This window comes from Mustela lutreola, chromosome 10 (assembly GCF_030435805.1).
Source record: "Mustela lutreola isolate mMusLut2 chromosome 10, mMusLut2.pri, whole genome shotgun sequence".
In the NCBI taxonomy this organism is placed as follows: Eukaryota; Metazoa; Chordata; class Mammalia; order Carnivora; family Mustelidae; genus Mustela; species Mustela lutreola.
Genome location: NC_081299.1, coordinates 20,621,986 through 20,648,617, shown reverse-complemented (window position 1 = coordinate 20,648,617; position 26,632 = coordinate 20,621,986). Strand labels below are relative to the sequence as shown.

General features: G+C 38.4%; 1 protein-coding gene across 2 annotated transcripts in view; it reads left to right on the top strand.

The window, feature by feature from the left end:
- Positions 1–1,041: 1,041 nt before the first annotated feature.
- EYA3 (EYA transcriptional coactivator and phosphatase 3) overlaps positions 1,042–26,632 on the top strand; it is a 109,319-nt gene continuing 83,728 nt past the window's right edge. The window contains exon 1 of one of the 2 annotated variants that reach the window (XM_059137739.1): positions 1,042–1,176. The gene's annotated coding sequence lies outside the window, so the exon portion shown is untranslated. The remainder of the gene's footprint in view (positions 1,177–26,632) is intronic. The other variant, XM_059137740.1, reaches the window with a different exon arrangement.

Genomic DNA, 26,632 nt, shown 5'->3' with positions numbered 1-26,632 from the left:
CTGAAGATCTCTCTGATGAATTTGATGTGGGGGTGCAAGAGAGGAGTCAAGGATCCTAGTAAATGACATTACTTAATAAATTGTTGTCATAGGAGGAGGTGATCAAAGAATATACAGCCAAAAACTTAGAAAAAAAAGTAATTTAGAGGCTCAGTCAGTTGAGCATCCAACTCCTGATCTTAGCTCAGGTCTTGATTTCAATGTGGAGAGTTCAAGCCCCACACTGGGCTCTACATCAGGACTGGAGCCTAATTAAAAAGAAAAAAAAGTGTTTTAGAGGTGTATCAAGTAGTTTCAAAATAGTGGGTAATTTTTCTGAATTTTGTGGTATTTGTTAAGTTTTTAAAATTTCTAATTTGTGATTTCTTTTCTCACCCCAAAGATTCATTTTTATACCTCATATTGTATTTGTAATTTTGGATTTTTTTTTTTTAAACAGGGCCCTCAAATTGAATAAATCTCAAGCCCTTGCAATACCTGAATTCAGTCTGGCTCCTTGCCCATATTTGGGCAGTAATTTAAAGTTAGCGAAGCATTAATACTGTTTCTGACATAAAATAATGGGCACTAAATAGAAGTCATTGTAAGAGTAATACAATTTTAGAAATAAGCTAATATTGGGGATTGAAACACCACCCTGGACTCGCCTCCCTACCAGTGTCTTCCAGAATTTCTCACCCATTCTTCCTCCCACAGTTTTTCTAAATCTGTCACATACATCGGCATTTCTTCTCACGATCGCTTTGGGAAGGCAGGCTTTACACGAGTCTAAAAAAAAAAGTCTAAAAATATGAATGCTAAAATATTCTTTATCCGGGCTGCTTGTGCTTCAGCTGCGCCACAACACCACTGCCCGCTGGCAACCAAGCACCACCTCTCCGCACTACCCAATTCCAGGCTCCCCTCGAGCCGTAACCAGGGGCGGGGCTCTCGGGAGGGTGGAGTTGGGAGGGGTCTAGATCCGCCCTCGCCCCGCCCCGTGAGGCCTGACACATGCGCCCAGAGGCTGCTGGTGGAACGAGGTGTGGATTGTGCGGTGACTCTGGCCTCTGACTTCCGGTTCCTAGGGATGCGCATCCGGGTCACGCTAACGCCGCGGTTTCCTCCATCCGCTTGGTTCTGCTGTGAGTCTGGACCAGTACCCATGTCCTGCTTTGGGGCCTCTGCAGCCTTAGAGTGAGTCTCCGCCGAGACAGGGTCTGAATGCGGCCGGTCGAATGCAGCCTGTAGGGGGACGGGTCAAAAGTTCTGTCTTGGTCCCTGTGGGTGGGCGTTCGCTCTGCCTGTCCCTTGTCCCTGCAGTGCTTCCCTTACTTCAGCCCTTTCCTTCGCCGGCCTCGCCTCATTCACCTCGCCTTAGCCTTGCCGATCCCCGCGCACCTCTCGCCTGGCTGCCTCCCCATCTTCATCCACCGGTTACAAGCCCGGGTTTCTTGCCTTTTGCGTCAGCGCTTCCCTTACCACTGCCTCTCGCTTTCGCCCGGCTCTCCTGCTAGCACCTCCCTGGTATCTCGCCGTTCTTTGCCGAAGCAGGACGGCCCACCTGCTCATTGTGCTTCCCCTCCTCCACTGCAAAACTGAGCCTGTCTTTCTGGGGTCCTAGGTCCCGTCCCCCTACTTTCATCACCTTCGACCCCTATATCTTCCTGGGAGTAGTAGGTGACATTTGTGCTTCGCCTGGGGTTCTCCCGCCTTTTCTTAGCTAGAGGAGGGCTTAGCGAAAGTCCCAATCTGGGCCGATTTATCCATCCTGGGGGAAGTTTTGCCTTGAGGCGTTAGAGTCAACTCTGGTAGCTTCCGTAGTTAGGGAACAATAAAGGCTTTCCCAGTTCTTTGCTGGAGCACAGTTCGGGGGGCTCTCTCTGGAGCGGGCTAACAGGTGGCAGGCACACGAAACTGCTAGAGATGGGGCTTGTGTGGTCTTGTTAACTGACAGGCCATGAGGACGTCCTGTCATTTTTGTGTTCTCTCTCCCATGAGAATGGATGCGCGCGGCCGAGGTAAAAGTGCAGATATTCTTGGCACGATCACCTTTGTTTTCTGCATAGGCTTTACTTACAGGACAGTTGCTATGACAGAGGACAGAGTTTCTTGGGAGATTTTTAGCCCCAGATTTGGCAAAAATTTTATTATCACTGAAATTTTGTTTCCTGCTAAAGAATGCACTGTTAGTAATTTCAAAAGTACATTTTCTTTGCTTGAACTCAGTGTGCATATGTATCTTTATCCTTAAGTCTCATAAATTGTTTCTTTGTTTTTCCTATATTGACAAGTTTTCTATTTTTCTTCCCATTTCTTTATAAGCCAGACATTATACTACATTATCTCTTCGACTATTACTCTTTCACTTTTCTTTATTGTTTTTACTTTACTCTTTTTTTTTTTTTTAAAGATTTATTTATTTGAGTTGGTGGGGGGGCAGAAGTAGGAAGGGCAGGGGGAAGGAGAGACTCTCAGGCAGACTCCCTGCTGAGATTGGAGTCTGCTTAATGGATTTCATGACTGAGATCAGACCTGAGCCAAACCAGGAGACACTTAACTGACTAGTCTTAAAACCATCTTTTTCTCATTTGAGACTTAGGTTTCTCTTAAATTTCTGTGATGGTTCTTAGTCACCTCTAAGATGAAGAGATTGGATTTCATAGTGATTTGTGTCCCATTTCTCAAATTTTGTGATCTGAGGTGTATTTTGAGACACAGGTTTGGATAATTTTAATTTTTTTTCTGATGTTTTTAGTGGTGTCCAGCATATGATTGCAAATGTTTTTCTGTAAGCAGCTTCTGGAATATAAATTGTGCTCTGAAATTTAGTACTTAAGTGAACAGAATAAATATAGCTTTTAGTGTCTGCTTCATTTTTGACTGGTGAGTTATAGAAAAATTTCTCTCATTTTATGATACATATACATATGCAAGCATAGCATAGACCTTGACTCATTCCAGAATTGAGCTGCTCCCTTCAGCTATTTTTAGCATAGGACTTTGGAGTGTGGCCATATTCGTCCTGCAAGCCACAGAGAAGGACCCTTCTGGTTGGCTTTCAGGCCTTATCTAACTGCTGAGGGAAGACCTTTGGAAAGCTCCTTACCCATACCTCTTCTCCAGCACCTATACTGGAAACTCTAGCTTCTGTTCATCGTGGCCTCATCATTTGGCATCCTTAAAAACTAATCCCAGTGAGAGTGAGTATGGGCTGGCTCTCTATGTTTCCTCACCTCCAGGTTTGTAGACTTTTTTTTTTTTAGCCAGGGGAGTTCCATAGATAGACTTATATTTGGATTGATACAAGGCCCTTTTTCAACCTTTTTTTCATTTCTGAACTTTTTATTTCTTGGGCATGTCTAAGTCTAAACCTAGATGGATTTCTCAGTTTACAGCTGGAGGGAACCATAGAGCTCAAACTTACTCCTTCATTTTACAAATAAGGAAATCAAGATTTTAGGAATTGGTGATTTTTCCAAGGTCAGGTTTTACAAATAAAGAAGTTTTGTGCATGCACTCAGAAGTCGGTTTTAGTTCCCTTAAAGTTGTAGGTCAGAGAGCACAATATAGTACTTAATGGTTCATTTCAATACATTTGTGTCACAGGAATGAGTTTTAGGATAAGAAGTTTATGACAGATTTTAAAATTGAAGGCTCGGGGGCGCCTGGGTGGCTCAGTGGGTTAAGCCTCTGCCTTCGGCTCAGGTCATGATCTCAGGGTCCTGGGATCGAGCCCCACATCAAGCTCTCTGCACAGCAGCTTCCCCCCCTCTCTCTGCCTACTTGTGATCTCTCTCTTAAAAAAAAAAAAAAAAAATTGAAGGCTGAAGTTATTTTGCCTTCAAAGATGGACTTGAAAAAAGTTGTGTTGTGCAGACGTAGAAGTTGAGAAGTTTTAGGGAGTCTCTCTCTTTCTTCCAAAATCACTTTAGCTTATTATGATATAAATGCTGCATAAAAGCCTTTACATGGAATGAACATCCTATGGTCTTGTTGGAGCAATTGTGTTTGCGCTCCTGGTCTTCCTACCCAATACTAACAGACCTTCTAGTTACTGAAAAGCCTGCATGTCTTATCTAACTTCCAAATAAACGAAAATATCACTAAAGATAGCTTAGAGTATGTTTGTAATGCTCAGGAGAGGAATCGTTGTCAGTTTTCTATAAAAATTTCTCTTTTAGTTTAGCAGTCTTAGCTTGTACGCCTGAGGGCTCAATTTAAAATAAATTTCTGCATATTAGCTTATGCCTACAAGGTTTTCTGTTTTTATTTGGCTTACTTATTTTTGAATGTTCTTCTTCTTCTTCTTTTTTTCATTTTACTTGCTACTGTGCTTTTCTTACATGGTTAATTTTTATTCTTGAACCCTGGGATATATTTTAAGGAAATGTAGCTTTAAAAATTTGAGAAACAAAGTACCCCTCTTCCATGTTCTTACCAGTTGTACCTTGCAGCGTGATGGTTTCTGTGATCTGCCTGAGCCACTTCATAACTTCATTCTTTTTGTTTTGCTTTCAGATAAAAGGCTGGTAGAACTTTTTTGATAGTTTGTCTAAAAGACTTCGTGTTCTGCATATAGTGGCAGGGTATTTTAACTGAAAATTATTTTAAATGGAGGAAGAATAGTTCAAAATAGTTAACATAGACTAGTTTAATAATAGAAATAATTCAAAGTATATTTAAGAATATTAGGAATAATTTATTTTTCTTATACATTCATTTGCATCAAGGAGTTAATTTGGAATAAAGTTGAAAATAGGTGGAATTTCCATCTGCTAATTAACGTAGAAATGCAGGTGCATTTTCTTATATAGAATATATGGCTTAAGCTGTGAATATGTTTTATTGACAGAGAACATAGTGAATAATGGATTGGCAACCACATCATCATCTCAATATTTTTATTTGGTCCCATCAACCTAAATTTTAGGGTATCTAATTATTAAATGTAAAAATAATGAGAGTATTTTCTTTGTTATTTCTAGTATATTCAAAAACAGTTATTAGAAATATGGGCTTCATAAAATTTATCTTTACTATTTTCTCCTTTTAAATAATGCAGTATTGTTTTTCTTTTTCTTTTTCTTTTTTTTAAAGTAATCTCTACACCCCACATGGGCCTGGAACTTACGACCCCGAGATCAAGAATCATATACTCTACCAACTAAGCCAGCCTGGCATCCCTGTATTAGTATTTTAAATTAGAAAATGAAAAGTGTAAATAGTGCTAGCCTTTCAACACCCATTGAAATCATAAAATTAGATTAAAAACTCTTAACAGGGGGCGCCTGGGTGGCTCAGTGGGTTAAGCCTCTGCTTTCAGCTCGGGTCGTGATCTCAGGGTCCTGGGATTGAGCCCCACGTCGGGCTCTCTGTTCGGCGGGGAGCCTGCTTCTTTCTCCCTCTCTTTCTGCCTACTTGTGATCTCTCTCTCTGTCAAATAAGTAAATAAAATCTTCAAAAAAAAAAAACCCTCTTAATAAGAGTAGGAATAGAGGGAACATACCTCAACATAATAAAGACCATATATGACAAACACATCACAAACACAGTCAACAGTGAAATAGTGAAAGCCTTTTTTTCTAAAATCAGGAACAACGCAAGTATGCCCACTCTCGCTGTATTTATTCAACATAGTATTGGAAGTCCTAGCCACAGCAGTTAGACAGAAAAAGAAAAAAGAAATGTATCCAAATTGCTAAGAATAAGTTAAACTGTTACTATTTGCAGGTGACCTAATTCTGCATGTAGAAAACTTAAAGTTTCCATAGACAACTATTAGAATTAATGAATTAAGTAAATTTGCAAAATAAAATAACGGTATACAAAAATCTGCTGCATTTCTACACAATAATGATTAACTATTAGAAAGAGAAAACAGGGGCACCTGGGTGGCTCATTTGTTAAGCGCCTGCCTTCAGCTCAGGTGGTGATCCCAGGGTCCTGGGATTGAGCCCTGCATCAGGATCCCTGCTTGGTGGGAAGCCTGCTTCTCTCTCCCACTACCCCCTGCTTGTGTTCCCTCTCTCGATGTATCTCTCTGTCAAATAAATAAATCTTTTAAAAAAGAGAGAGAGAGAGAAAAAACAATCCCATTTACAGTGGCATCAAAAAAAGTAAAATGGGGGGCGCCTGGGTGGCTCAGTGGGTTGAAGCCTCTACCCTTGGCTCGGATCATGATCCCGGGGTCCTGGGATCAAGTCCCACATCAGCCCTGCGTCTGGCTCTCTGCTTGGTGGCGAGTCTACTTCCCCCATCCCTCTCTCCCTGCTTGCCTCTCCGCCTACTTGTGATCTCTGTCAAATAAATAAATAAATAAATAAAATCTTTTTTTTTTTTTTTTAAAGAGTAAAATGTCTAGGAATAAATGTAATCAAGGAAGTGAAAGATATGTGCACAGAAAACTCTTAAGAATTTAAAAATTGAAGATGATGCAAATAAATAGATAGTCCATGCTCATGTATTGGAAGAACTAATATTATTACAATGTCCATACCATCTGAAGCAATCTATAGGATCAGTGCACTTTCTTTCTAAATTCCAATGGCATTTTTCATAGAACTAAAATAAGGAACTTTAACATTTGGGTGGAAAATTAAAAAAAAAAGAAAAATTAAAAAGATAGTGTTGACTTATTGTAAGTTAACAGATCCCCACTAGGCAGTCAGTCAGTGCTTAATGTCTTAAAGATCTTACTACAGATTGTGTTGGATACACTTTAACTTATTAGCTTGGTTAATATTTGCACTAGTTAGATTTGCTTTTATTTGCCTTAGAAAATAGCAGTAATCTTTCTAACACATGTCTTTTAGCAAATTTATTTTGGGTGCCTACTATGTATCATTTTAATAATATATATATAGGTTGTTCATGTGAACTAGGTAATATTAAGGCTGACATATATACTTAAATCCTAAATTTGGTTTTCCTTGTACATATTTGGATTAAACTATAAGATGTAATATAATGTATATTATAGGGGGTAGCCAGAAAAAGCAGCAGCAGCAGCAGCAGCAGCAGCAGGGGGTAGAAAACAATTAGAATTAAAATAAACCTTAGTCCTGAGAAAGTGTCACTTCTTACTTCTTACTGGTGACAATGGTAGATGATTTTTTTTTTTTAAAGATTTATTTATTTAGTTGACAGACAGAGATCACAAGTAGGCAGAGAGGCAGGCAGAGAGAGAGAGAGGGAAGCAGGCTCCCTGCAGAGCAGAGAGCCCGATGCGGGGCTCGATCCCAGGACCCTGAGATCATGACCTGAGCCGAAGGCAGCGGCTTAACCCACTGAGCCACCCAGGCACCCCGGTAGATGATTTTTTAAGCTAGATTTTATGTTTTTCTGTTTTGAAAATACTTTGGTTTTTCATCATTAATTGAGTTTAAGGTTCTTGTGTTAATTTGCATCACAGTTTAATATAAAATCCTATTCTTTATAGGTACAATTAAATAAATTTCATTTGGGAAACTTCACAACTGAACTGTAAAAATGTAATGGTAAAACAGTAAACATTAAAGTAGCTTTACATAGCTCTTACTATGTGTCAGGAACTATTCCAAGTGGTTTACATATATTAACTCTTTAATCTTTACAGCCCTGTTAAGTACTGTTCTTATCTCCACTTTACAATAGAGGAAGCCAGGGCAGAAGTTACATAACTTGCCCAAAGTAACAAAGCTAATTAGCCAGAGAGCTGGATTTGAGTTTAGTCTCTCTGGGTTCAGAGTTCATGACATTTTGGACAGAGTTCTACTAGTTTAGTGATCTCTTCCTTTGTAGGTTAAGGTTACCTTAGGGGTTTTACGTGGTCTTTTTATCAATGCTGGCTTAAGGCATATTGCAAACCCTGTATTTCCTATGTTTCTTAGAAGGCAAAAATCATGTATTAAGAAAGGAAAACAGGACCAGATCTTTCCCTCTTAAAAAAATTATCTTGTTGGGGCACCTAGGTGGCTCAGTCAGTTAAGAGTCTACCTTTGGTTTGGGTCATGATCCCAGGGTCCTAGGATTGACCCCACATTGGGTTCCTGGCTCAGCAGGGAGTCTGCTTTTCCCTCTCCCTCTGCCATTCCCCCTGCTTGTGCTCTGTCAAATAAATAAAATCTTAAAAAAAAAAAAATTATCTTATGGAAGTTGGTTACTTTTGAGTTTTAAAGAGAAAAGGTAATACATTTAATACAATACATTCTATATTATTAACATGTCTTACCTCTAGATCTTAATATTTTTCCTTTCTTTGATTTGCAAAATATTAAGCAAATTTATGTAATAGTCTCAAGCTCTGAAATCTTAGTGTCCCCAGTATGAATTTAACAACTCTGAAATATGAAGCAAAACTAAAACTGAAATTTCTCACTTAGATGTATCTCATTTTCAAATTTGGAAATTTGTGCAAAATTATGTGTTTTTAGTTTTACTTAGAACAGAGGAGAACTTTTGCAAATTAATTCCTTTGTAAATTGAAAAATGCAAATAGTAATTTAAAACATTATTAATCGTATTAATATTATTCTTTTGTTCTTTTATTTTTCCCAAATATAAAAATTCTTGTGTGTCCTTAGGGAAGGGGATGATTTTACATCAGTTCAAGTGGTAGTTTAATGTAAGAGTCTAGGACTGAGATATGCGAAGTGATTCTTCTGAGTATTTTAAAAACAATTGAGAATCATGAGATCTGGTTAACAGGAAAAAACTACAGTATTCTTTCTGGTAAGAAGAGACACTTGTTTAGGGATACTGCTTATTTTATTTCTTACATATTAACTCCCACTTATTTATTCAGACATTAAATAAGTACACCATTTTTCATAGTCTTGATTTTTTTCATTTTGGTGGGAAAATACTGTTATGGAGCTAAAAAGTCTGAGCTTTGTTGTGCTGATTTACTTATTTGTATTTAGAATGTTTTTTACTTCGGTTTAAATGTTTAATTTTTATTTCAAAAACAACTCTTTTTTTGTATGTGGGTTTGATAATCAGTTTATCTTCTAAAATTTCAATAGTTTTTTTCTTTCACCTGAAATTTAATAATGTAGCAATTACTGGATTTAGGAAAATTGCTTATTGCTATCAGCACTGTTACTATGGGAATAAATTAGAATGATTAGCTCTAAGGTGGAATTGAACTTTATTCTTTAGTTTCCATAGTAGTTGAAAAAGATTTAGGTCAGATTCACCTGTTGTTCCTCCTTTTTTCAAAATAAGAGGGAATTTTAATTTAGCACAATGATGTTAATATTTTCCCACTAGATATGATAGTTTCTCTTTTTATTGATGGCATAATCCAAAATAATGTGTATATGATTTGGTTTTTAGAAAATTTCAGAATTTAGAGAACACTGTAGGATAAAAAATAGTATATACATGACCAAGGAAAAAAGTGCCCTGGAAATCAGTGTGTTATTAATTCACTGAATTTTTCAAATTTGCTTTTACTTTTTACCAAATCTTTGTTGTCGATTCAGAATCCATGATTAGATAACAAGACCATGAACTCTGAATAAGAGTTCTTGAGAGTGAGAAAGAGAGCTTTTGCAAAGAAAAGAAGCCATCTCTAGTATTCACGTGGCATTTAATAGCTAGATGAACTGAAAGTCTTTGTTTTGTCTCATTTCTGCGTATCTCCTGTTAGTATTTATTTATTTAGTTTCGATACCTCACATTCTGTGAAATTGTTGTCTATTTGGAATAACTCTGTTAAACTATTAATTCTTACGCAGACGGTTTCCTTTTCCTTTTTTGTTCTTTTTCAGAGGGTTGCTTTGAAAAAACTGTAATTTAGAGAACCACCAAGACTCAATGTTATTTCCTGTGTAGTTTGAAGTGGATATTTTCCTCCTTTTCTCTGGCCAGTTTTTTATATTCTGTTAAAGTGGCTTTCAGATTTTTTTAATCATGACCCACGATAAGATGCAGTTTTTCATTGTTACTGAGTCTGTATACACATATGTACATTATCTAGTACTTGTACATATTAATGTTTAAAAGTGAAGTAGGACATTGGGGAGGGTATGTGCTTTGGTGAGTGCTGTGAAGTGTGTAAACCTGGTGATTCATAGACCTGTACCCCTGGGGATAAAAATATATGTTTATAAAAAATAAAAAAATTTAAAAAAAAAGTGAAGTAGTTTTGTGAAACAGTATTATCCTTACACTACTTGTAATGAATTGTAATTTTTTTTTCTATTTTGTTTTATTGTATTTCATTCAAAACTCTTGGTCTCCACTAAGTTAGTAAGATAATATATTAATGCGTTTGGAAAGTTTGGAAAATGCAGTTTGGAAAATTCTAATGACTGCTAGATTTTTTCCAATATCGTCTTTTTTGTAATTGAAATGTTTGGGTTTGTTATTTTCTTTCTCTGAAATGTATCTTGATTCTTTTAAGCTTTTGATCTAAGTAACTATGCAGAACAGTTGAGAGAGGGAGACCCTATTGCCCTGATTGTCATTGCTGTCATCTGTGTTTTACTTTGTCTAGGCACATTAGTTTTAGAACCACAGTAATACGGAATCAGGAGCTTGAAAACGCTTGGTCACATGCAGCACTTCTATCATTGGAATCCTTTGCTAGATTCCAAATAATAGTCAAAGTTTAAGTTGATGAAGTTGCTTTTCACCAACTGCTCTTGCTCTTGGCAACTAGTCAAAAGTTTACAAAGCTGCTTTATTCTGCTTTCTTCTGGCTCCAGGCCAGTCTTTGTAAGCCAAAAAAGAGAAGTGAGGAGTGTAGAAGTTTGCGTCTGTGTGTAGATGATCAGGTGAAAGTGATGTGGCTGAAGAGTGGACTGTATGTATGTTTTATATATTGTCGGGACTCCTTTCCTGTAATCGCAAAGGGGAAAAGATAGTAGAGGTCCCAGCAGTTCCTAGCATATCATAGCCATTAGAGTGAGGCAGTGTCAACAGCACACCCTACTGTTTATCACCACCACCTCCTAACGCTTTCTGTTCCAGGCACTGTTTAAAGCACTTTTTTTTTTCACTTGGGGCGCCTGGGTAGCACAGGCAGTTAAGCATCCAACTTTTGGTTTCAGCTCAGGTTGTGATCATGAGATGGAGCCCTGTGTGGGGCTCCACACGCAGTAAGGAGTCTGCTGGGGATTCTCTCTCCCTTTCCCTCGGCCCCTTGTGCTCATGCACTTTCTCTCCCTCTCTCTCTCTCAACATAAATAAAGAAATCTTAAAAAAATAATAAAGCATTTCACTTTATTCACTCATTCACTTGAGAAGCCTGGGAGAATGAGAACGAGAGGATAAAGAAGAAAACTTGCCTCAGTATTATTATCTGGCTTGTGAATTCTGGCTACTTGCGAGTGTGGCATGGCATCCCGTGCATTTTTAGCTTGGTCAGCTTTCTGAAGTCATCAGTGCTGCCTGTGATGTTCCGTATTGAATGGCACATAACTGTGGTTTGAGACCTAAGGCTTTGAGGCTAGGCTGTCTGGGCTTGAATTCCAGGTTGGTGACTTACTAGGTAAATAGCCCTGGGCAAGTCCCTCTCTGTACTTTAGTTTTCCCATCTGTAAAATGGTGATAATAATAACTAGTACCTATCAAAGACTTACTGAGTGGATTAAATGAGTTATACACGTAAAGTACTTAGGACATTGAGGCATAAAAAACATTCCATAAATGTTAGCTATTAATAACTCACAATGCACAGTTGGATCTCCTGAAAGTATTTGTGACCATGATGAGTTCTGTGTATTTGCTAAAGGATGTGATTGACATTCAGTGTTTTATTGTCCTGGAGCTTAAAAACAGCTTCCCTTGCAAAGGACTTACAGGGAAAGCTCTCTTGTAGGATATTTGGACACAAAGCCAAATGAAAAGGGCAAAGCTACAGGTCCAATTTATTTAATTTCTTATAGGAATCTCTTGTTACTTAGATCTTATCCTTAATAATTTTAATATTTTTCCCTTTGAAAAACTAAAGACAGCTAGTTGCTGAATTGACTTTCACTCAAGACCAGATTTCTTTCCTGAATTTATCTTGTGTCTAAAATATTTATTTTATTTTTCTTTAACAAATAGTTATATGATGTTTACTGAATGGTGCTAGGCACTATCCTGAGAGCTTCACAAATATTAGCTCATTTAAATCTTTTGACAAAGACACTTGTTATTCCCATTTTATGGATGAAGTATGGATGGATGGATGAAGTAATTGAGGCACAGGAAAGTTAAATAACTAAACTCCCACACCTTTCATCAGTCTAGAGCTGGGATTTGAACCTAAGTAGTCTGGCTCCAGAGCTAATGCTTCAGGTTTGCCAAACCTGTCTCTTACAGAGGTAAATTATGTTGAAAAGAGTAAAAGAAAAGAACAAGTATTCAAACTTCACTATTATTGTGAAACTAATATGACACTGTATGTTAACTACATTGGAATTAAATTTTTTAAAATATGGAAAAAAATCCGTGTTCCTCATTCTGCTGAAATGACAGCACTGAATTTTTGGGTGATGAATTCTCAAAGGAGTAAATAAGTTTGGAGAAATAAAACAATAATGAAAGAACTGAACCTAGATTTTATAGTTCTAACAGCTAAAGACATGCATTTCAAAAGACTTAGTTTTGTTAGTATAGTGTAAGATAAATTTTCTATGAATAATGGAGAGCTGATGTATAAATGTGTTATATGTAGCTTTATAAAATGTGATGTAAAGTTTTGACTTTTGAATGAGGAAGAGGTAGGGTACAAGTTTTTCAGTATAACTGGAAACAGCGCATTTGTAGGATATTCATGTTGGAATAAACCATGTATCAGGCCATAGTACCTACAGAAAAAATTATGATTCTCTTAGAAATGTTAACTTCACAGATTAAAGGAGGATAAAGATAAAATTTTGGAGGTTTTGAGTTCCGTGGAGTCTAGATTGCTACACATTAAATTCTTGAGCTTGTGACTGACAAGTTACTAAAAACAGGGAGAACTGGAAGGAACATAGAACTGTAGGATTATCGTTAAACTCACTTTGACAGATATAATTCAGATTAACTCATTTCTTCTCTATACTTTTTACTGTGCTTTGGAATTTTTCTTATAGAACAGATCTCCTTATTTTATCAGAAGCTTGTGGGGATAAGTTTTCATAATTTTTATTAAAGATTGTTTTATAAACAACTTCAAAGGATGATTTTCTAAGAATACTAGAAATTTTAAGAACAGTTTTTCTTAGAGAATCTATTCCTGATCAAGTATTTTTCCTATTAAGAATTTAGTACAGGGGTGCCTGGGTGGCTCAGTGGGTTGAAGCCTCTACCTTCGGCTCAGATCACGATCCCAGGGATCGAGCCCCACATTGGGCTCTGCTCAGCAGGGAGCCTGTTTCCCTTCCTCTCTCTCTGCCTGCCTCTCTGCCTACTTGTGATCTCTGTCAAATAAATAAATAAAATCTTAAAAAAAAAAAAAAAAGAATTTAGTACAGCCTAGGGGCCCCTACGTGGCTCATTTGGTTAAGCAACTATCTTCAGCTCAGTTCATGATCTGGAGTCCTGGAATCTAGTCCTGCCCGCATCAGGCTCTCTGCTCAGCAGAGAGTCTGATTCTCCCTCTGACCATTGCCTTCTTGTGCTTGCTCTCTCATTCTCTGTCTCTCAAATAAATAAATAAAATCTCAAAAAAAAAAAAAAAGGATTTAGTACACTCTAAATGTATTTTTTTTAAAAGATTTTGTTTGACAGACAAAGATCACAAGTATGCAGAGAGGCAGGCAGAGAGAGAGGGGGAAAGCAGGCTCCCTGCTGAGCAGAAAGCCTGACGTGGGGGACGTGGGGCTCGATCCCAGGACCCTGGGATCACCACCTGAGCTGAAGGCAGAGGCTTTAACCCACTGAGCCACCCAGGCACCCCTCTAAATGTATTTTTTAAAAATTCTTCTCAGTAAGTTCTGATAGTGTTCTGTTATTATAAAGTTACTATAAATATTCCTACAGCTGACAATACCATAACATGTTGGTCAGTCATATCTCCCAAATAAAGTAACCAGAAGAATTCACCAGCTTTACCACAGTCAGTTGGCTGGGCTGTTTATTTATGGAAGGAGTTCACCAGCATGGTGATGGCTTTTGTCTATCCACAGACAGTTCTGTGGATACACAATTACACAGAAGGTGTAGTTGGTTAAAATTCCCCCCCACCCCCCCAGAAATGTGAGTTGTGCTGATGCCTGAATTGTGGAACTAAAAGGCTTTCTTAGGGTGCCTTGAAAGACAGTCTGAAGGTAGATCAGCTGAGTATAGGTCTGCTGGATTTTTGTGTCTACTTCAGCAGGACACTTGAGCTCAAAGGACTCTAAGTAATATGTTAGGTTTGTTAGAAGTTTTTTGAAAGGTAATATATCGAGAAAAGTTACCATCAGTTGATGAGATTGGTGAATTTCTAAAAGATAAGAAACGATAAGATTGAATCAGTAGAGACTAGGAGAAGAAGTTATAACTGAAGGTATATGTAGGAGTTTCAGAATTGGGGGTGCCTAGCTGGCTTAGTGGGTTAAAGCCCCTTCATTCAGCTCAGGCCATGATCCCAGGCTCCTGGGATGGAGCCCCTCATCTGGCTCTCTGCTCAGCAGGGAGCCTTCTTCCCTCTCTCTCTGCCTTTCTCTCTGCCTACTTGTGATCTCTGTCAAAAAAATAAATAAAATCTTTGAAAAAAAAAAAAAGTTTTAGAAATGTATCAGACTCCACGTAGACAATTATGAAGAAATGAAGGGTGCCTGGAGTATAATGATTTTGAGCATTTGGTGTTTGTCCCCTGGATAAAGGCTGGGAAAGTGCTTTCCAGACGCATTGAACAGTCTGCTTGTGGAGGGCATGTATTTCCATGGTCTGTTCTCCCCATGGTGTTTAGTGTATATTAATTAGATTATGTCATTCCTTTGTTTGAAACACCCATCGCCTTCCCAAACTCCGTATCATGTGTTACAAGGCTGTGTGTGATCTTGCCCTTGCCTGCTTCTTGGTCTTTGTTTCCAGCTACTCATTCACTTGCTGACAATGGCCTTTTTGCTATTTCTCAAACATGCCAAGATGTTATCATTTCAGTTTCTTTTTTCTTCTTTTTTAATAAATTTTATTTATTTGTCAGAGAACGCATGTGCGAGTGCACAAGCAGGGGGACCCCTGGCAGGCAGAGGGAGAAGCAGGCTCCCTGCTGAGCTAGGAGCCTGATGTAGAACTTAATCCCAGGACGCTGGGAACATGACCAGAGCCTAAGGCAGATGCTTAACTGACTGAACCACCCAGGTGCCCCTCCTTTCAGTTTCTTTTTACTTGTTTCCTTCTGAAACCTCTTCCTTTGCATCTTCTTATAACACTCTCCTTTTCATTATTCAGATCTCTGCTGAAATATTACCACCTGAGAGAAGCTACCACCCTATCTGAAATAGCTCCCTTGTAGTCAGTCTCTATTCTTTGTGTTGTTTCCTGTGGTACTTAACTACTTTGTGAAATTACATATTTGTTCATCTTTCTGTTAGAATATAAGTTCCTTGAGGCTGGGGCCTTCGTGTTTATCACTGAATTTCCAATATCTAAACTAATGCCGGGCACATAATAGACATCCATTTTATAAATGAATGAGTGAATCTTGAGATTAGAGAAAGAAGCATGAGCAGCCTGAAGTCGCAGAGGAAGCGAAAAGCAAAATAAGTAGTTAACTCCAGTGTTTCTCCCCAGGATAAAGCTTTGCTAGTTGCTCTGAAAGTGAGTCTTGGCATAAGAGGCCAGAAATATCCCTAATAATTTGTGATGTTCAGAAGAGACAGGGATTCATATCTAGAAAGCAGGTTACCAGCAGACCAGGCCTAACTGTGTGTTTCTCCCCTCTTCATAATCAGTGGAAGTGAATATGTATAACTAGAACCTACTTAAAGCAACAGATGAACAAAGATTCTCATCCACTCTGAGAAAAAAAAATGTTGAGGTAAAACTCCCAACTACAAAAATGAACTCTAGGGGCACCTGGGTGGCTCATTTGGTTAAGCGTCTGCCTTTGGCTCAGGGCCCTGTCAGGCTCCCAGCTTAGTGGGGAGTCTGCTGCCCCCTTACTCTTCCTCTGTGCTCTCTCTCAAATGAATAAATAAACTCTTTTAAAAACAGTGAACTCTAACAATCTAGATTTAATCATTTGAGGAAAATTAATGCTATGAAAGAGAGGAATCAAATGTAACTGACACTAAAGTCAATAGTGAATAGTATAAGCCGAAGGAGATTTTAAAGATAAGCATTTTTAGTAATTTGAAGAAATAATGAAATAAATTTAAATGTTGAAATTTTAAAGAGAAATAGCAAATATAGCAAAATAATAAGTATAAAGGTTGAGTTAAGGGGCGCCCAGGGGCTCAGTCAGTTAAGTGTTCAACTCTTGATTTCGGCTCAGGTCACAATCCCTCGGGTCATGAGATTGAGCTCTGTGCGGGACTTCATGCTGGGTGTGGAGCCAGTTTAAGATTTCTCTCCTCAGCCCTCACCCCCATCCCACTCAGGCATGTTCTCTCTCTCTCAAAAAAAGAAAAAAAAAAAAAGAGTGAAAGGAATTTCTCAGTTAAAAAGCAGTCAACAATAATGACAGTAAGAACTTCTGAAAGTTTTCTCCTTCATAAAAGCAATGAGAACACTGGCAGACATAGAACCAACTCTTCCAGAACTCTGAGAATTAACCATAGGTTTAGAGCAAACTGGGAACATTTATTCAAGAAAAATGGCCACATTTTAGGAAAACAGTGAACTTTGTAGCAGTTTAACTTGACCAAAAGCCATCCTCCTCTCCAGTTCCACAGTAGCTTTGAAAACTAGTAACCTCCAATCATGGTGAAAACTAGCAGCCTAGAAACCAACTGGAAGCGATGGAACAAGATTGGTTCTTCAAAGCCCCATTCTCAGAGAATTGTCAATTGAATGTGACCTGTCATTACTTGTTATTATTGACCTGTCTGGTAGTTCCTTACAAGACCTCATCTGTACACTTGAAGAATTCTCCCCCCCCTCCCGCCCCCAGGGTGTTCATTGAGAAAAATTTAGAGGCAATTATTGAACATCTCAGCTGCCTGTGGTAGTGAATAGCAGTTGGGGCAAACAGGCTAACCAAAAAAGCTTAAAAGGAAAAGCTGGGGAATAGATGTCCCTAGGAGATCTGTAAAGCTTTGATGCGTTCCTGGGAATCTAGAATGCTGTTGCACAGATGTTGAGCAGTATGCATGTTTAGGAAGGACCTGAGAACGCCCTAAATTCTCAGTTCTGGTTCATCTGGAAGCTCTGTGCCTGCAGATACTAAGGCTAAGCCAGAATTGTGAACTGACTGGCTGAGTGCTGAAGGTGTGCCCTAATATATATAGAAAGCCCATCAGTAAGGACTGGGAGATTTATTGGTTCCAGGGGACTAGGGAAATTTATCTAATCATTAGCTGACCATTAAACTAACAGCAGAGACCTCAGTGGCCACGTACAACAAAAAATCCAGGTTCTATAGAATTAGTTTCTCTATTTCCTTGTCCTATTTTCTATTCCTTACTGCTGCTTGAATAATAATTTACTTTTTATCTGTCTCTTCCTTCCAATTAGAAAGTAATTGTACTAAGATCAGGGACTCTTTGTGCACAGTGCTTTTATTGCCAGTGCCTAGAACAATGCCTAGTACATAAAAATATTTCTTTCTTTCTTTCTTCCTTTTTTTTAAGTAAGCCCTGTGGCCTTCATGGGGCATGATCCCAGGATCAAGAGTCGCATGCCCCGGGGCGCCTGGGTGGCTCAGAGGGTTGAGCCTCTGCCTTCAGCTTGGGTCATGGTCTCAGGGTCCTGGGATCGAGCCTCAAGTTGGGCTCTCTGCTCAGTGGGGAGCCTGCTTCCCCTTTTCTCTGCCTGCTGCTCTGCATGCTTGTGATCTCTCTCTGTCGAATGAATAAGTAGGATCTTAAAAAAAAAAAAAGAGTCGCATGCCCCACCTCCTAGGCCAGCCAGGTGTCCCTTAAATATTTCTTGAAATGGTGAGTAAATGAATGACTCCAGTATTAATCCCCTTGAAGTCACTGTTTTTATTTCTTTATTTCATTTTAAATTTTAATTTCATTTATTTATTTAAGTAATGTCTGCTTAAGAAAAATTAAGTGGGTCTCAAACTCATGACCTTGAGTTTAAGAGTCGCATATTCTTCCAGCTGAGCCAGTCAGGCGCCCCACTGTTCTTATTTTATTGTTGTGTATTTTATCTGTTTCATTCCTTTGCTGTTATTTTATTTTATTTTATTTTACATTTATTTTGACAGAGATCACAAGTAAGCAGAGAGGCAGGCAGAGAGAGAGGGGGAAGCAGGCTCCCCGCCAAGCAGAGAGCCTGATGTGGGGCTTGATTCTGGGATCGTGACCGGAGCCGAAGGCAGAGGCATTCACCCACTGAGCCACCCAGGCGCCCCCCACTTTGCTGTTATTTTAATGGGGTGGATATCAGGAGAGAGAGAGGATATAAATGGGTATGCTTCATCAGCTCTCATGAACCAGAATGTTCTGATTACTGATTTTGATAATAGGAATTTCATTGAGAGTAAACTGATTTGGATGAGGTTTGGAAGGTTTTATGGTAGAAGTCATTCTAACGAAGAGAACGCAAGAACTACACACACGCAGGGCACCTGCGTGGCTCAATCATTAAGTGTCTGCCTTCGGCTCAGGTCATGGTCCCAGGGTCCTGGGATCGAGCCTCAAATCTGGCTCCCTGCTCAGAGGGAAGCCTGCTTCTCCCTCTCCCCCTCCCACTGCTTGTGCTCCCTCTCTTGCCTTGTCTTTCTCTGTCAAATAAATAAGATCTTAAAAAAAAAAAAAAAAGAACTACACACATGTATTATGGTGTAAAACCTTGTGCAAATAACCTTGACAGTCTGCATGAAATAGATGTTTTAGAAAATGTTACCAAATTTGACCCCAGAAGAAAGAAATTCAGGAGACAAATTATAAAGGGAATCAAAGTTATCAAAGGACCGCTCCATAAAAACGGTTGGACCTTGATGTTTTCGTAGGTATATGTTACCTCAAATAGCCAAGGAATAGATGACTCTGTTCCAGAGCTTGGATAGAGAAGGAAAGTTTATAGTTCTTTTTTTTTGTTGTTTAGATTTATTTGACAGACAGAGATCACAAGTAGGCAGAGAGGCAGGGAGAGAGAGGGAGGGAAGCAGGCTCCCCGCTGAGCAGAGCCGGATGTGGGGCTCGATCCCAGGACCCCGGGATCATGACCCGAGCCGAAAGCAGAGGCTTTAACCCGCTGAGCCACCCAGGCGCCCGAAAGTTTATAGTTCTTTTAAGGAAGCCAATGAAATGTTGATTCTAGAGCTTCATGAACACCACAAAATAACAAACTGTGGAAGAATCTTACAGGTATCAATGTAAAAATCTTAAATTCAGTGCTAGAAAATAGAATTCAACAGTATGTTAAAATAATATTCTCTAATCCAACGGTTTTCTTTTCGGTTTTTTTTTTTAATTTTTTTTAAGATTTTGTTTATTTATTTGAGAGAGAGATGGCGACAGACATTGTGAGAGAGACCAGGCTCCCCAGGGAGCAGGGAGCCCGATGGGGGGCTCGATCCCAGGACCCTGGGATCATGACCTCAGCGGAAGGCAGATGCTTGATTGACTGAGCCATCCAAGTGTCCCCCTTCCAAGGATTTTATTTCTAAAATAAACGCATATATGGCTTAATATTAGAACATCTATTAACATGTTTTAATAGATGAGAGAAAAGCCATAGAAAAACCATCGTTTGGGATGCCAAAAAAGCATTTGACTAAATTCATATCCGTTCCTGATAAATGTTCTTTATTTAATTAAAATTGATGAATTCCTATTTGACATGATTAAGGAAAAATGTATTTCAAACCAAAATCAGAATCATACTTAGTAGTGGTATGGTAGAAGTATTCTCATTGATGTTAGAAACAGGGAAAGGATACCCAGCATTTAGGACTTAATATTATAGTAGAGGTATAAGGAAGCCTCGATGGCTCAGTTGGTTAAGTTTCTGCCTCTGGTTCAGGTCATGATCCACAGGGAGCCTGCTTCTCCCCCTGCTTGTGCTCTTTCTCTGTCAAATAAATAAATAAGTTTTTGTAAGTGTATAAACCAATATCATTAGGCAAGAAAATGAAATAAAGAGGTTAATATTGGGAAAGAGGAAGGAAACTATTTTTATGCAGCAGGGGAAAATAGATTCAACATCAGCCATCTTACCAACCATGTTACCATCAACCAAATAGACTCAACAATCAACCATCTTACTGTTCTCATTATGAGAAAGAAGGAGACTTTGGTAAAATGGCAGTTTACAAAAGTACCAGTACCAGTAGCTTTCCTATATATACAAAATAACTTTTTTGGAAAATATAATGAAAAATGTAAAAAGCAAACAGATAAAATAGGAACATAAATAGAGAGGGTCTACTAAGATATTTTAAAAAAGAATAACTGGAAATATATATTGTGCCTTTAGGTAGGAGAGCTTAATATTGTAAACTTACATTTTCCTCTAAATTAAGTATTTAATGCAATTTAAATTAAAATATCAGTTTTTGAAAATTTGACAACATTGCCCTGGAGCTCATTTGGTTTTTAAACTTTTTTTTTTTTTTTTTTTTTAATTTGATGGAGAGAGAGAGAGTGCACAAGTGGCAGAGCTGCAGGCAAAAGGAGAGGGAGAAGCAGGCTCCCTGCCGAGCGGGGAACTCAATGTAGGGCTCAATCCCAACACCCCCAGGATCACGACCCAAGCAGAGCCGAAGGCAGACGCTTAACCAACAGCCACCCAGCGCCCCTGGAGCTCATTTGGAAAGCATAAAATCTGAGAAAAGAGAATGAAGACTAGCCTTTCCAAGTACTAAAACATATGAAATTACTGGGGGGGGGGAAGCCTCTACAACGTGTTATGAAATTATAGTAATGCAAGTTAAATCTGAGGAAGTACAAATAGATCAGCAAAACTTAACAGTTTATATACAGAAATTTAGTTTATTATAAAATTGGCATTTCAGATAATTGGAGAAAAAGGCAAGATTTACTAAGTGTTGGGGCAACTGGCTAAGCATTTAATAGGTGAAACAAATAACACCTAATGCTTAACAATTATTATGCATCAGTGTTACTATCATAAGCTCTTTATATTAACACATTTAACCCTCCTAACATCCTTGTGAGACAGATAATATTATTGCCCCCCATTTTACAGTTTAGGAGATTGATGCATACAGTAACAGCAATTAAGTGACAGAAGGTAGGATTTGAATCGAGGCAGACTGATTCCATGATCTGTTCTCTCTCTCTCTCTCTCTCTCTTTTTTTTTTTTTTTTTTTAAGATTTTATTTATTTATTTGAAAGAAAAAGAGAGAGAACACACAAGCAGGTGGAGGAGCAGATCCATAGGACCCTGGGATCATGCATGATGTAAGCCGAAGGCAGAGGCTTAACAGACTGAGCCACCCAGGTGCCTCCCACGATCTGTTCTCTTAATCACTATGCTATTATTAGCCTCTCTAAACATATATATAAATAAGGAGATCACCTTACTTCACTTACAAAGATAAATGACAAGGGGAAAGAAAATGTATAAGTGAAAAGACTCATTTCCAAAATTTACAGTGTCCTCATACCAAATATTAAGAAAATGATCAACAATTCCGTAAAAATTGGGCAAAAGATAGGAATAGGCAGATTTACTAGAAAAATGTCAAACGTCTCAAAAAACTTATTTTCGGGTTGCCTGGGTGGCTCGGTGGGTTAAGACTCTGCTTTCAGGGGCACCTGGGTGGCTCAGTGGGTTAAGCCTCTGCCTTCGGCTCAGGTCATGATCCCAGGGTCCTGGGATCGAGCCCCACATCGGGCTTTCTGCTCTGCAGGTAGCCTGCTTCCTCCTCTCTCTCTGCCTGCCTCTCTGCCTACTTGTGATCTCTGTCAGATAAATAAAGAAAAAATCTTTAAAAAAAAAAAAAAGACTCTGCTTTCAGCTCAGGTCATGATCTCAGGTTCTTGGATCGAGCCCCACGTCGGACTCTCTGCTCAGAGGGGAGCCTGCTTCCCTCTCTCTCTCTGCCTGCCTCTCTGCCTACTTGTGATTCTCTCTGTCAAATAAATAAATAAAATCTTTTTTTAAAAAACTTGTTTTCACTTACAATTAGAGATATAAATCATGCAGTTTGAGATCATGTTTTACCTGCTGAATTAGGCAGACATTTAATTTAAAGATTGATGGTACTTGGTACTGGTTAAGGCACAGGGAAGTGGATATTAATGGTTGTAATCTTTTTGGGAGATGTCAGGGTTTTTTCAGTCTGGCAGATGTTAGGGTTCATGAGAGAAGCAGAACTACTTAGGAGAAAAAAATAGATATACACACACACATATGTACATGTGTGTGTAAGGCCTAAAAGTACTTAATGTTGTGGGTAAAGAAGGCAATTTTCAGGTATCCTAAAAGGAATCTAGCACAGAGGGTGCAGTTAGCATCATCAGATCCTGCAGAAAATACAAGTAAGATATGGACTGACTACACCAAAATGAAAGGCTTTGGTACAGAGAAAGAAATCATCAACAAAACAAAAAGACAGCCTACTGAATGGGAGTGGATATTTGCAAATGATACTTTAAATAAGAGGTTAATATCTGGGGCACCTGGGTGGCTCAGTAGGTTAAAGCCTCTGCCTTTGGCTCAGGTCCTGAACACCGGGTCCTGGTCTCTGCCTGCCTCTCTGCCTGCTTGTGATCTCTGTCAAATAAATAAATAAAAATCTTAAAAAAAAAAAAAAAGAGGTTAATATCTAAACTATAAAAAGAACTTTAAATTCAACACTAAATAAACAATCACCTGATTTAAAAATGGGCAGAAGACCTGAATAGACGTTTTTCCAAAGAACACACTGAATAACAAATGTTGGCAAGGATGTGGAGAAAAAGAAACCCTCCCTCATGCAGACTTTGTGGGAGTGAAGATTGGTGCAGCCACTCTAGAAAACAGTATGAAGGTTCCTCAAAAAATAAAAATAGAATTACCATGTGATTCAGTAATTCCACTACTGAGTAGTTATCCAAAAGAAAATGAAACACTAATTATTCAGAAAGATATTTTTTCACCCCTATGTTTATTGCTATTTACAGTAGCCAACCCCTGGAAGCAACCCAAGTGTCTGTTCATAGATAAGTAAAGAAGGTAGAGGTGTGGTACGTGTACACACATGCAGGAGTACTACTCAGGCATGAAAAGAAAAGATCTTGCCATTTGCACCAATATGGGCAGACCTAGAGGGTATAATACTAAGGTAAGTCAGTCAGAGAAATACAGATACCATATGATTTCACTCATATGTGGAATTTAAAAAGCAAAACAAATGAACAAAGAGAAAAAAGACCAAAAAACCCAGACTCTTAAATGCAGAGAACAAGCAGGTGGTTGCCAGAGGGGAGATGGATGAGGAATGGTGAAATAAAGGGAAGTGAGACTTATCTTGGTAAGCACTGAGTAATGTACAGAATTGTTGAATCACTGTATTGTACACCTGAAACTAATATAACACTGTATGTTCATTATACTTCAATTTAAAAAGGAAAGAAAAATATAAAGAGCTTACTCTATAGGACATATACAGATGTGGACTGAGAAAAGACTATTAGTGAAAAATTAATTTCTATAGAAAACGTTTTACAGTGGTATAGAAACCACTATACAAATTAAAAGATTGGAGTTTTAAATTTTGACTTTTTTTTTCTTTTGCGGATTTGCAGTGGTTTCATAACTAAGAAATCCAGTAGACTGTGAATAATAGCCTGTGGAAGTGGTCCTACTTATATATTCTTCCACTCTTGGTGCATAGCAAGATATTAAAAAATGCAAAGGGGACTGACATTTTTGGGGTACCTTTATTTGTGTTAGGCACATGTATTGTACTAGATTCTCTGAATGTAAGTATTCACTGAATTTTAAGATTGACTTTTTAAAAAAGATTTTATTTATTTATTTGACAGAGATCACAAGTAGGTAGAGAGGCAGGCAGAGAGAGAGCAGGAAGCAGGCTCCCTGCTTAGCAAAGAGCCCCGTATGAGGCTCAATTCTAGGACCCCGAGATCATGACCTGAGCTGAAGGCAGAGGCTTAACCCATTGAGCCAGCCAGGTGCCCCTGAAACATGTGTCTTACAAAGCAAGCTTGCTTAACAAGTTTTTGCACCCTTTTTGGTATTATTCTTCTAAGTCCCTTAAATATTTTTTAAAAGAAAACAGTACTGTACAATGTTAACATCCATAATGACACTCCATAAATGATGATGTGGGCTTTTATGTGACTTTTCTCTTTTAAGACTTCCAACTAAAGAATTCTCTTTGAGGGGTGGTTAGGTGGCTGCCTTTGGCTTGGGTCATGACATCAGGGCCCTGGGATCGAGCCCTGTATTGGGCTCTTTCCTTGGTCAGCGGCGAGTCTATTTCTCTCTCTCCCTCTGTTATCTCTCTCACTTTCTCTGTCTTGAATAAATAGATAAAATCTTTTAAAAATTTTTTTTCTTTGGATTTTTTTTTTCTCTTTGTTTTTGTCAGACACATGTTTTCATGGTATCATTGGGTTTGCAAAGTATTTTGCTATGTAGTAATTCTTCTGGCTTGATAAATGTGTATATGTTTTGCAGAGATCGTTGGTTCATTGCCTATCTCTTAAGTACCCTCTACTTTGTGTTTTTGTCCTTAAGTAAATATCAGTTTCTATTTTTTTTTTTTTAAGATTTTATATATTTATTTGACACAAGCAGGGGGAGGAGTAGAGGGAGAAGAAAGAAGCAGGCAGGTTCCTCATTGAGCAGGGAGCCTAAAGCAGAGCTCATTCCCAGGACCCTGGGATCATGATCTGAGCAGAAGGCAGATGTTTAACCGACTAAGACACCCAGGCATCCCAGGTATCTGTTTTCTTATTTTAGGTGTAATTGCTTCTGAATGATGGAATTGTTTAGATCTACCTATAGTGGCTTAGCATAGGTGAAGAATTCTTCTACCACTCCAGTTTAGGTAGGGAAGGAGTGTCTGTTGAGGATAGTCATATTTAAAATTAAAAATTTATACAATTTGACCTTATTTAAGTCATCTATGTAATGGAAAACTCTTCTGTTAAGATATCAAGTAGTACTGCCATTTCATGTACTCATGAACTGTTGATTCAACTCTGTTTATAATTTTCTTAACCAGCATTTCAGTCCATTTACTCATAAATTGATCTAACTATATTTATAATTTTATTTGCATATATTACAGTTACAGAATTTTAATCAACTTTGTATATAATTAATTTTTTCTAAATATGTAAATAGATCCTTTTATGATGTTATGAGATATAATTCACATATAATAAATTCATCATATTAAGTGTACAGTTCTATGAGTTTTACAAATACATACCATCATGTAATGACCAATATAATCAAGATGGAGAATAGTTCCATCATCCCAGTAAAGTTCCCTTGTAACCCTGTGGAAGCAGTCCTGTCTCCCATCCCTAGCACCTGGCAACCACTGATATCTTTTCTGTCCTTACAGTTATATAAAAAATGCCGTATGAATAGAAGTATACAATATGTAGATGCCTGACCTTGGCTTCTTCCACTTAGCATAGTGGAGATTCATCTAAGTTGTTCCATGAATTGCTGCATAATATTCCATCCTATAAATATACAACAGTCGATTCATTTACCGGTTTAAAGGACATTTAAGTTGTTTACAGTTTTCACTGTATATGTGAACAAAGCCACTATATGCATTCATGTACGGGTTTTTGTGTGAACATAAGTTTTCATTTAGGTGGATACTTCAGTGGGATTGCTGGGTCATATGGTAAACATATGTTTAGTTTATAAGAAACTACCAAACTTTTCCGCAGTGGCAGTGTTGTACCTTTTTGCATTCATACTAGTAACGTGTGAGAATTGTAGTTTTACATCCTTGTCAACACTTGGTATGGCCAGTTTTCCTTTGTTTATTGCAGCCATGCTAGTGTGTAGTGATACCCTCTTTTTTAAAGATAAGTTTTTTATTTTGGAATAATTATTTTGGTATAATTTTAATTTTGGAATAATACAATCCAGGCTTGAAAACAACATTAATCTCATTGTGTATCTGCATCAGAGCTCTTAGATGATCAAGGTGCATTGTCAATGAGCAGTAATATTTTGAAAGGAATCTTTTTTTCTATGCAGTAGGTCTCAGCAGTGGGACTAAAACATTCAGAATGCTGGGGCACCTGGGTGGCTCAAGTCGGCTGAGCATCCAACTGTTGATTTATTTTGGCTGAGGTCGGTCTCAGGGTCGTGAGATCAAGCCCAGACTGCTCCACATTTAGCATGGAGTCTGCTTGTCCCTCTCTCTGTGGCGCCTCTCCGCTAACACACACTTACGTTCACACTCTCTCCCTAAAATAAATAAATAGAATCTTAAAAAAAAATTTTTTTTCAGATAACCACATTGTAAATTGATGTGCTGTCGTCCAGGCTTTGTTGTTACATTTACAGAGTGCAGGCAGACTAGCTTTAGCATAATTCTTAAGGGCCCTGGCATTTTTGAAATGCAAGAGTCAGCCTCTCTTTTGAAGCTTTGAGGCCAGGTGTTGATTTCTTCTCTCCAGCTATGAAAGTCCTGGA